This window comes from Pteronotus mesoamericanus, unplaced genomic scaffold (assembly GCF_021234165.1).
Source record: "Pteronotus mesoamericanus isolate MK-2021 breed Mesoamerican mustached bat unplaced genomic scaffold, CSHL_Meso_final scaffold_31, whole genome shotgun sequence".
NCBI classification, from domain to species: Eukaryota; Metazoa; Chordata; class Mammalia; order Chiroptera; family Mormoopidae; genus Pteronotus; species Pteronotus mesoamericanus.
In genome coordinates, this window is record NW_026555312.1 from 3,635,430 (window position 1) to 3,647,500 (window position 12,071).

At 39.3% G+C, this 12,071-nt stretch overlaps 1 non-coding gene across 1 annotated transcript; it reads right to left on the reverse strand.

The window, feature by feature from the left end:
- Positions 1-1,049: 1,049 nt before the first annotated feature.
- LOC129085827 (small nucleolar RNA SNORA72) lies at positions 1,050-1,181 on the reverse strand. The gene has a single exon (XR_008530762.1). It is a non-coding gene; the product is annotated as a small nucleolar RNA SNORA72 (small nucleolar RNA).
- Between the last annotated feature and the right edge of the window lie 10,890 nt (positions 1,182-12,071).

Below are 12,071 nucleotides of genomic sequence, written 5' to 3' on the forward strand. Positions count from 1 at the left end.
TTAAATGTTCCTTGGCCACAGAGAGTTGCTATGGCAATTGAACAGACTTTAAAACTAACGTAAAATATGCCTCCTGATTAAGAGCACAAGTTTTGAGATCAAGTAAGTCAACAACACACAAATCTCTGTCTTTAGCCATTACCTCTGTTCTGAGCTGCAGGCTGGCCCATCCAACTGTCTAGTTGACATCTCTCCTTGGATAGCTCTTAGGCCCTGTGAACACAGCCGAACTCATCATCTTCTTCCATAAACCTGCTTCTCTGGCTCCCCACCTCAATGAGCAACACCACAACAAGAGCTCATTCTTGACCATCATCTCCCTAAACTCTGACTTCTAATCCATTAACAGAGAAGTCCTCTGTCGGGTCCCAGCACATATTCCTTCCTTCGCCTTTCTCAACAGTCTCCCTTTCCATTTGGTGAGCCATGTGGTTCAGGAAAGCTTGACCTCAGAGCTCTAGGAGCAAAGCTCATGCCTTAAGCTAAGTCAGTCAGAGCATTCCATCTTCTTAGCCTCAATAACTGGTTAAGCATGGTGAGCATGAGGCTTGAGTTGGCCCAATCAGAGTGAGACTTGAGATATTTTCTGGGAGTGCTAAGACAAAGATATATTACTCTTTTTTTCAAATAAGATATAAAGGAAGAAGCATGTAGACTTGAATCTGCGACTCCCACCTTGGGAACATAAGAGCGGTACCCTTATGATAAAGCATACATGGCAGGGGGTAAAAGAGGGTCAAACAGAAACTGGTTCCCTAGAGATTGTGCTGAGCTTTGCCTGAAACAAGCCCTTCCACATATTGCAGTTACATAAACCAATAACTTCCTTTTACCTTTTAAGTCAGTTGGCTTTGTTTCCTAGAAAATTAAACAGTAATAATTTCATCTTGCCAATTCATTGAATGGCAAGAAGAAATCATGAAATTAGCAGTGGTTATCTTCAGGTTATTGTACTAGCTCTGCTATCCTTTCTTGAGGTTGATCAAAGTCACCTAGAGTCCATCATTTCCCATTTAATATACATCATATACATCAGACTTGGTTTATCAAGGAACTATCAGCATTTAAAAACCCAGACCAAGAGAAGGACATAGGTCTGAGGATACATGCATGGTCTTCATAAAGCAAATGTTTAGCCTGCCCTGATAATTACAAAATCAGAACAGTGAGAATATTCAGAGTAAGTCAGTTTTTATTACTTGCACTTGAAAGCATCCCAAGTTATTCAATCAAAAGTTTACCTCCTAAATACTTCTGGAATCCATTTACTTCTCTCTATCCCTCCACCAGCACCATCCTGGTTCAAACTACTATTATTTCCTATCTCAACTATTGCAATAACCTTCAATTAGTTTTCCTGCTTCTTTAGTTGTCCCCCTCATCCCTTCATTTTGCACAAGTAGTCATCAGTATTCTTTAAAAAAAAAAGAAAGAAAGAAAAACAACCAAATGTGATTAATCATTTCCCAGCCTCAAGTCCTTTCATAACTTCTTACAGAGATTGAAATAAAGTCCATATCCCCATAAAGCCCACTAGGTCCTATGTGATTTGGCCCCTAACCTTCTTCAGCATCCTTATCTTGTGTCTGTCCCCCCTTGGTCTTGAAAATCCAGGCACTATTGGCTCTGACTGGCATGGCTCAGTGGATTGAGCACCGGCCTGCAAACCAGAAGGCTGCCAGTTTGATTCCCAGTCAGGACACATGCCTGGGTTGCAGACCAGGTCCCCAGTAAGGGGTGCTTGACAGGCAACCACACATTGATGCTTCTCGCCCTCTCCTTCTCCCTCCTTTCCCCTCTCTCTAAAAAATAAATAAATAAAATCTAAAAATAAAATAAAATCCAGGTGCTATTACCTTTTTGCATTTTCTTAAAGACTCACCATATTCTTTTCTGCCTCAGAGCTTTTGTGCATGCTGCCTAGGGCAGCCTCTTCCCCAGCCAATGAACCATGCACCACCAAACACCTTTTGGCTTATCTCACCCTTTGAATGTCAGTGGTATTCCACACAGAAGCCTCCAGTTTGTAGGTCCTCCTATCACATGTTCCCACTGTCCTCTGGTGTCTCTCCTTAACAGCATCCTTCTATTTCTGGTTACTTATTTAACTGTTTGCTTCCCCCACATCTGTCTCCTTTAATGATATGTCATCACCACCTACCCCTGGAACATAGCAGGTACTCAATAAATGGGTTAATAAAATAATTGAGATAAATGCAAAGTCTGTCTATATCACTTTTTAGCTTTAAAACCCTGGGAGAGCTACTGAACCTCCTTCAGCTTCTGTGCCTTCATCTTTAAAAAATGCAAATGATACTACCCCCCTTACCTCACAAGGCTGTTCAAGGATTAAATTAAATTTGGGCACATAGCAAGTGGTTACTAAATCTCTAGTAAGTAGGACATCCCAAGTCAAGGATCTCTCTAGTTCTCAGAAGGTGAAAAATAACCCTAGGACTCAGGTGCTTTATAAAAAAAAATCTAAAATTCCAATAAAAGTAGAGGGAGAGGGTGAGTATACACCATGAGAAGTTCTTTAAAAAGGTCCCAAAGACAACTATGCCATTCAAAGGAGCTGAGAGAATTTGTAAGCAAAGCACCAGGTGAATAATGCAGGAGAAAATAAATAAATGACAAAAATAACTAGTTCCTGTTCTCTGTGACATCAAAATATAAATTTAAAATATGAAGCCTGAATTTCAGCCATGGGAGACCCTTACATAATTTTTAATTCACCAACCATGGGTCCTCCCCATGTATTCAATTGTACAATTGATCTCTCACCACATACTGAACACTGCATTAGAAATGTACCTACACTGTCTTGTTTCATTGAATTCTCAAACTCTATAAAGATCTCATTATTTACCCTTTATACATAAGAAAACTGAGGCCTCAGTTATCTTTGACTTCAACCCTATATCTCTTTTTTTTCCCATAGAATTTGTGATTTGTGATTAGGTTTTCTATTTCATTATTCGTTAACACCCTATCTAGATTGGAAATTCCTTGAGAACAGGCACCTTGTTTGTTTTGTATACTTTTTTTAAGAGCCCTGATTAGTGTCTGCTGTATATTCGTTGTTTGTTGCTCAACATTTATTTGTTGGGTAAATGAGTGAATAGACTCCTTGATTTGATAGAGGAAAGAGATGAGAATTTGGTATTTGACATAAAACAGTACACAAGTTAAACTAAACATTCAGAAAGACTTAGCTTTCTCTCTACCCACTTGGTGTTTGTATATCTGGGAACTGATATGCTGACAGCCCATTAAAGAGTCAGCATTCGATGTATAAAGACCTGCTTTCCCTCAAGTCCCAAATGGCTGTTTGGTTTCTGCAGAGCATGCTCTGTGGAGTTGCAGGGCCCTCATTTGTATTAGAAGTGAGAACTAGTTCTAAACTCAACTTGGATGGGACAAATATGTTCTCTTGACTTAATGATATAACATTTTATCAGCCACATAAAAAATGAAATATATGTGTTCATTTGCTATTTGAGGAGCTTTTCTCAACATGCATGCAGGAGCTATGTCAGCTGCTAACTGGTGATCCTTTTTTGACACCTGTTCCCAAGAGCATTGCATAGATAAACATACCCTATTTGAACAAGACCAATGACAGCAAAATTGCTTGCTTGTCTCTAAAAAGACTCTAATAATGTGCACCAAGGGAGAGGCCCATGGTCTGACACAATTTTTTTTCCCCAGTGTAAACCATAAAATCCATTTCAATAGCCAGAATAAAGCAGTTGACAGTGCATCCCTAGTTAATTATATCCAAAGAGAAATAATAAAATCACCTATTAAATTTTAGAACTTCCTCTTTAAAGTATTAAATATTTGGCAAATGCAATGCAGTTAAATTTCTGTCATAGCAATGCTTTCCCTTGCTTAGCTAGCCTGTAAGAACACTTATGCAAAGTCTTTCAGTGTGCAAGAAAGAAAATGTATTTTTCCTGTGAAGAAATATTTCAAATAAACCTTTTATTTCTGCCAGTTATCTGTGGTTTGCTAAATAATAGCTTAACAGAAACATTCACTTAATAAGAAGACATAACTGAGTCACAAATCCTCTACAATAATTGGCAGAACATGACCAAAACAGTTGTAAAACCAAAATCAAAATGCTGTTTGAGTCTTAATCCAGTGTTTGGAGCTTTGACTCAGTTGCCTCAGCAGTTTTCAAGATTCGGGTATGTTTTGGCCTTTGATGATGTCAGGCACACCAATGGGAAAGGCACTTGCTGTTCATTGAAACATATGGTCCATACTAGATCAGGATAAAAGAACTGAGTTCTGTAAAATCATCCAGGAAGCAGAGGCTTTGACTCCTGGCACACATTTGATTAGGTAGCTAAGAATCTGCTCCCTTCGGTATTAAGCTGCCCATGGAAGAAAATTCAGAACATGATCTTCCGTGGCTGAGGGCAGTGGTTGCTGACATTCATCAACCCCCATTGCTTCAATTTCCCATTTGAAGAGCTGATTCTGTCTCTATGAATAGTGTGGAGAGGGAGCATTCTTTCCTAAAGAGGCACTAGAATACGTAGGTCACAACAAAGCCAGCCTACTGGCTTCTCAGGAAACCTGGAAGAGAATGGAAAACTTACTGCTGTGTTTAAGGACAAAGATTCTATTTTGGGGACACCTTGTTGGGCAGCTTTAGAAAAGAGGTGTGTCTATGAACTCACTGAATTATAGACCAGATGATAGGCTGAACTTACAAGGAAGCCCATCTGGAAATATCTCAGCAAACAGCAAACAGAAGCCTCCAAGACAAGAGGAAGCGGAAACGATGTCATATGTAGGATCTTCAAAGCTACTGTGCCTCTTTCCAGTGGGTCTTATTTGCCTACCCATCCAAAGCCAGATGGGAATAAATGTCAGACCACCCTTGTAAGAGTGACAAAGGCCGCCTCCTGCCCAAGAGCCCCTGCAGGAGAAAAGATGCACCCTACCAGGGACTAGACATGGGGTTTCAAAGTGTTTCCAGAAGCAGAGAGTGGAAGTGGGTGGCCCTTTGTAGGGCTTCATTCTGGGGCCAGATGTTTAACTAATCAACCCAAAACAGACTTATAGTTATAATGATACTCTTGTTTTATAAAGAAAGTAACTGATTTAATGCTGTATCAGGACGAGTCTTAGGAAAATGAAGAAGGAAGGGAATTTGGCCTTAAGCAGTCTCAGCCTAAATTCTCAATTAAACATTTATTAAGAGCGTGATAGATGCCTGGTGTGAAGATATAATAACAAATAAGGTATAAGTGGTCCTGCCTTCCAGGGACATGATCATCTGGTGGAGAGATATTCGTGTCCATAAATAAATGTCCTCCAGTTGTTAAAAATGCCATAATACAGCTAGATACAGACAGGGCAATTAGAAGTGATTGGCACCCCAATAAGGAGATCATAAAGGCTTCAATGAGGGGGAGTCACTTCAACTGACCTTAAAAGGACATATAAACACTTACCAGGTAGACACAGGATGGTGCAGAGAGTATTACAGGAAGCAACAGGTAAGGTATAGTGTAAAACAGCCCAGGTGATCATGGACCTAGAAGTAGTTTTTATGGTTGAGTCAATCTGGGGGTGTGTCATCATGTACTTCCACATGTGGAGTTTTCTGCGAAATGCCAGACTGGAAAGGGGACAGGCTGCGGGAGTGAGATCATCAAGAACCTTGTATCCTAAGCTAAGTAGTTTGGATTGGATCCTGTAAGTAACGAGGTGCCATGAAGGTCTCTAAATAGATCAAACTGGACTTTAGAAGGATCATTAGGGAGGCAGCCTGATGACAAATAGGTTGCAGGGGAGCAAACCTGGAGGCAGAGACCAGTAGGAATCTTTTTATTCATACATCCATATATTTATTGAGCACTGATAATGTACCAGGCACCTTGAGAGCATAGCTGAGTGATGGTGGTGGTGGTGGGAGTTAAGGTGAGAGAGAATTTAAGAGCATGCACAGAACTTCTTTCCTGAGCAGCAGGATGTGAGGAGTGTGGTAAGCTTGGGTGATTTCTGTTTTCTTCCTATATTCTGTTGGTATCCAGCGGTAAGTTTTCCCCCCTCTCCTCATCCTCATTGTGTATCAAAATTTGCTCTCAGGAAAGGTCTAGTAAACCCTAAGATTCAGTGGTTTGCTCCTCCCAGAAGCATCTTTTTTGAAGCAGTAATCAGAAGCCTTGAGTTATTGGAAAGAAGGCTGGATAGTAAATTTCCAGGACCTGGGCGAGAAGGTCCTTTTGAATCAGGATCTCCTCCATGGAAGAGGCCTTCCGCTGTACCTCGCAGGAAAGCCCTGGATCCCAGACAAAACAGCGAATAACTAGTTTGATGTTGGTGCCCCTCACTCCCTGGGCCCATTCTCTCAGGTCTCAGACTTCTTCTTTCTTGCCCAGGGCACCTCTTGTTGCTGAGTACACACACAAAGGTATACACACAGTCATGCAGGACACTTATCCTAAGAAAAAAATTTTTTTCCATCACAAAATTAAAAGTTTCTGCCTAGGAATGACAATGCTTTATGAAGGCAGTTACAGAAATTTTTTCAATTGCTTCACAGAAGTAGAGCCATGCCAGGTGTTTCCTGAGATGGCAGACTATTCTTCTCAAAGTGAAATGATCTCAGGATTTGAAGATTCTAGTATGAACTGATTATTTACTTTGTCTCCTGTCTACCTCAAAATCACTTGCTATCCCCTCTTCCTCCCCTTTCCCCCCACTATCCATTTCTCAGACCCTCCCAAGTCTAAGCTCTTTTTTCACTTGTGCTCTAGATACTGACATCTGTTCCTTTGGTAATTATTTTTAAATTTTTTTCTATTTTCTTTTCATTGTTTATTCTATTTTTATTTTCCCTTTTATTTTCTCTCTTGCTTTCATATTCCACTTCTCCTCTCCCTCCTTCTCCACTGATCCTTCCCTTCTACCTACAAACTTGCTTTGGTCACTTACCCTCCTTTCAAACCTGGTGTCCCCTCAAGTTCCTATCAAGTCATTCTCCTTCCATTCAACCGTGTTCTGCTCCTTACCTCCTGTATCTTTCACATGCCATGCAATCTTTTTCCTACCCAACCTACCCTACCCCACCCCACCCCACTCCAGCACTCCTGAAACTGCTTATTTAAAGGCTTCTTTTGACTGTCCTCTTGCCAGATTCAACTAAAGTTCTAGTGGTCTCTTACAGGTGAAAACACAATGCATTTTAAGACATTTGAAATTTGCCATCTTACCAGGTGGGTATTATTGTAAATCACCTAACAGCTCTACGCCTGTTTTGTCATCTATAAAATAGGCATCATAATGATCCTGACTCTATGCCTCTATTCTAGACTGAAATGAGATGTATGTAAATGGGCCTTGTAAATGATAAATTGCACTTCCACGATTAGTCATTATTATTGTCATGCTTGTCCTTTCTAGCAATTGGCTCTGCTGACCACTCACCCACAGTTCTCACCAGCCTGAGCTTCCACTACACGATCCTGTGCTTCCTACTTCTCTGCCCCTCCTTCTCTGACTCCTTTGCCTCTTTCCTAATAGGCCACTAAAACTAGGAATCCCACCAAGTTTTGTCCCCAGCCTTTTTCTGCAATCCTATTCTATCCCACAACTTCAGCTCTCCCTTATATTCATATCTTCAACTCCAGCCTAACACCTCTCCTAGAAGTACTGACTTGAACTTTGATCTGGACCAACCCAAAATGATAAAAACTGAATCTATTTCCTTATTTCCCAAGACTGAGAAGACTTCTTTGCTTCCCTATTTCTCTTGATGATACCATCACTTTCTTGCTTCTATTATCTTCTAATTAGAGACAATACCTTATATGTCCTTGGATTTCTTCTAAATTTAAGTGGTGAAATAGATAGCCTATACCAGTGTATCAATTATCTATTGTTGAATATTGAATAACACCAAAACTTAAGGCTTAATTCGATAACCATTTAGTTCAGTTCTGTGTATCATTCTGCTGGTCTCACCTGGACTTACACATGATTCTGAGATCAGTTGTTGGTCAGCTAGGCCACTTGACTTCTGGGATTGGTTGACTGCTGGCTGGGGAAATACTGGACCATATATCTGTCACAATCTAGTGGACTAGCCTGGGCTCATTCACAAGAGTGCTCGGCATTCCAAGGGCAACTTGAAAGCAAGCTCTGTACACTGGACAAGGTAAATCACACAACCAAGCTAAGAGTCAGTGTTGGGAGGGTACTACCAAAGGGTGTAGCTGTAAGGAAAGAAATTGTGGATATTTCTGCATCAACCATAAACAGTGAATCTGGACATGTAATGCATACAAGTTTTCATTTTTCTGGCATGGACCGTCCATGAAAAACCTCCTATATAGGACATTAAACAAAAGCTCCATGAAAAGTCTCTAATGAATAGTAATTCAGCCCATGTTTGCTCAGCCCTTTCTAAAATGTTTGCTGGAGAAGTAATGTCATTGCTTGCTAGACATCCTAATTGTCAAGAAATACTAATGGCCCTGACTGGTGTGGCTATGTGAGATGGGTGTCATCCTGCAAACCAAAAGGTCGCCTGTTCGATTCTCAGTCAGGGCACATGCTTGGGTTGTGAGCCAGGTCCCCCACTGGGGGCATGTGAGAGGTAACCAATCAATGTTTCTCTTGCACATCAATATTTCTCTCCCTCTCTTTCTCTCTCCCTTCCCCCTCTCTAAAAATAAAAAAATAGTATCTTTTTTTAAAAAAAGAAATATTAATGGTCACTTCCTGGTGTGTCCTCATTGTGTTACAAAAGCCTAACAAAGCCACACACAAAGCCTCAGGAACACAGAGCAGGCCTTTCATCAAGGCCATCTTGCCTCCAAACATGAAGGCTCAGCCCAGGACTATCCCCAGCCTTGAGTGGGCAAAGAGCCCCAGGTTTACTACAAAACCATATCAACCTGACTAGCTAAGGACCAGGCCAACCTACGCCTCACAGGTAAATTACATACATGTATTGTTTTGTTCTGTGTCCCCTGGAGGGTTACACTATGTGAAGACTGGGGCTTAGGGGAGGAGGATGGTGAGCAAGGTTTGCCTTGCACACAAGAAGAATAAGATATGGTTCCTGACCTCAGATATCTCATCAGCACAGTGCCATTGAGAGCTGCTCTGGGTTCAGAGATGAAAGTGCTCTTGCTAGGCATTTTCTTGGTAGGTTGCCAAAAGAGGCCTCAGGGGAGATGCAGGATTTGAAATATATCTTGAAAGAAGAAGTGAAAGGTTTTTAGATGGGGACAAAAGCATAAAAAGAGAGATGAGTGTGGTGAAGAACAATAAGGCTGGAATAAATAATATGGACCAGATACAGTTGCTTTCACTGCCTGCATGACAGAGTCTTACTTTAACAAGGAATCTTCTTACGATCTTGACAAGAGGCAGAAGGAGGAAAGTGTTCTATGAGGAAAAGTAAGTTAATGGCATTGACTTTCAGGAGAAAGCAATGAAAGCAGGGATATTAGTTAGGAGACTATTGGAGTAATCTAGGAGGAATCCAGATAATTTGGGACAGAGACTAAAAGGAGAAAGGGCATATCCCAGAAAAACTACAGATGGTTCAAAATGTCGTATTAAGCTACATCCTAGAGTTCAATTTTGGGGCAAACTCTATATTCCACATGGACTGTGGAAGAACTTACCAAGAGGGCTAATTATATCAGTGTAGAAAAGTGCAAGCAGATAAATTCACATTCTCCAAGCAAAGAATTTTGGGGATTTTTTTTCCCCTTGATTTGACTTTTTGGGAGAAAATTCTTGATCTCTTCCCTGGCACGTGGATAAATTTAGCCCAAAGATTATCTTGGAGTTGAAATGAAAATGTAATGTTTTGATAACTAATCTTACAGTCAAGGTATGGTGATAGGTTGTGTTCAATTCCAGCCTAACAGGTAATAATAACCAAACTTCACAGTTACTTCACTCAATGTTCACAACAACCATGTAAAGTTAGTATAAGTATTACTACTATTTTACAATCAAAGAAACTCAGAGAAGTTAAGCATGCAAGATCACTCATTCACCAAGAGAGCAAGCAGAAATTTGAATTCACGTCTTTTGACTCCAAATGTTCAAGCTCTTTCCCCCATCACTGAATTTTCATTCCAATATTGCAAAGCAGAGGCTTATTCACTTTAAAGAATCAGAATTAAAGGAACAAAATTTTAGGTGTTTGTTCTCTTTAAAGTGTCAGAATTTTAGGACATAGTCTGATGAGCCTTGACATTTCCTTAATGTCTTCATTTAAGAGGGAACAACTTGTAATTTTCAATGGTGGGCTAGACGGATAATAAAAATGATAGCAAAGATTATTAAAATGTATATGGCTATCAGCACAGATTGGAGTAACTGTGAATTATTTAAGCTGCAATAGAAAGGTAGTGCAATAGCACAATATAAAAGAAAACTCTCCTTTAGCTTCAGATACCTAAATATGCAATCAGAAGACTGCTCAATTCTCAAATGCCACTATTTTCTGTCCTCTAGAACCTATTCTTAATGCAAAATATCAAAGTCAGCGGGATAGTAGGTGTCCCAAAATGTCTTAATTCAGAGAATTAGTGTTAACTGAGCCTGATTAGCTCCATTTATCTCTAATTAATTACCTTTATCTAATTAGACACTTTGTTTCCGGTAGACATGGAGTCAAGTAGACTAGATTATTAGTGTAGTCATTGTGCCTTTACAAAAGCCTGAAATTAATGAAACGTGCAAAAGAATCTGCGGTTCTAATTGCACAGGTGTTGCCTTATGGCAAAGCTTTATCATCTGATTACACCAAGGGGTTATTAGTGACTTTTTATATAGAGGATGAGCCTATGAAATGTACCTTAGCAACAGCTCATTAGTTTAGGGTTGTTACTGTATTATTTATTACATTCAGCCTTCCCCATTATCTAGATTGATTCATGGACCTATATATTTCCCCTCTTCTCTATGCAGAAAAATAATATAAAATAAACCATCATTACGAAGAGTCCAGATGCAATGTGGAAAATGTAAAATGTGCTCATCAGCTATAATTTGATTTTTTAAGACAGAAATCTCCAAAGTTAGATGAGATCAGAATCAAATTTATGAGTTTCCTAAGGAAAAGGAACAAATTTAAATTACTGAAGAGTATGAAATGATTCATATAATATGATAAAAAAAGTGGATATCCTAATGTCTTCACATAATTGAACTGGCATACCAGGGTATACGGGAAAAAAATGTTTTTGCACTAAAATAGGTTTGTATTTATTTTTACTTAATATCTTTGCAAAATGGGTTGAGGAGACATTTGTATATATCTTCACTCACAACATTAATAAAAATCCATCTCTTGTTTTACTTTCTTTCCCCCTTATGGATAGATTTGCTACCGGATAAGAAAAACTAACAAATGATATAATCAAGCTTTGCTGAAAAAGCAAGATTTCAATGCCTGCTTACAAAAATGAAAGTTGCTTTTTCATGGCAAGGTTAGGTGTCTGCAAAAGACTAAAATATCCCAAACTTTGTGTTTTCTATCTTTGTTTTTCCTCATAACCATTTGAAGAAGCACTGTTTTTCACAATCATAGAGTAATTAAACAGCTAGAAGTATATCCAGCCACAATCCTAGTCCAACATACAAGCATGTTTATTAACAAAGCAGTAATTCTTTTAAATAATTCGTTAACATAAATATATCAAATGGATTTTAAAATCATTTCTCTATTCCACAGTAAAAATTCCTCTATTGATATGAACTATATGTGGCTGTTCACTTACTGCTGAATCTGTACTAGTAAAATGATAATGGGTAACTGCTATACAGAGCATGACAACTAATTTGAGTGGTCATAATGAATATTTAATGATCCTCCTTTCAAGCATGAACATATAACTTTTCATGTATTTCTTACCAAAATTATAACCATTAATCTAAAAATCATAGTTGCAACTGAGGTAATAGCCAGGAATTATAGATTATAGCCAAGTCAGAATATTGCATAAATATTCCATACAAGCACAAACACAAGGGCACATAGGAAGCTCCAGCCTCCTGATCTCATTCATTCCAAATCC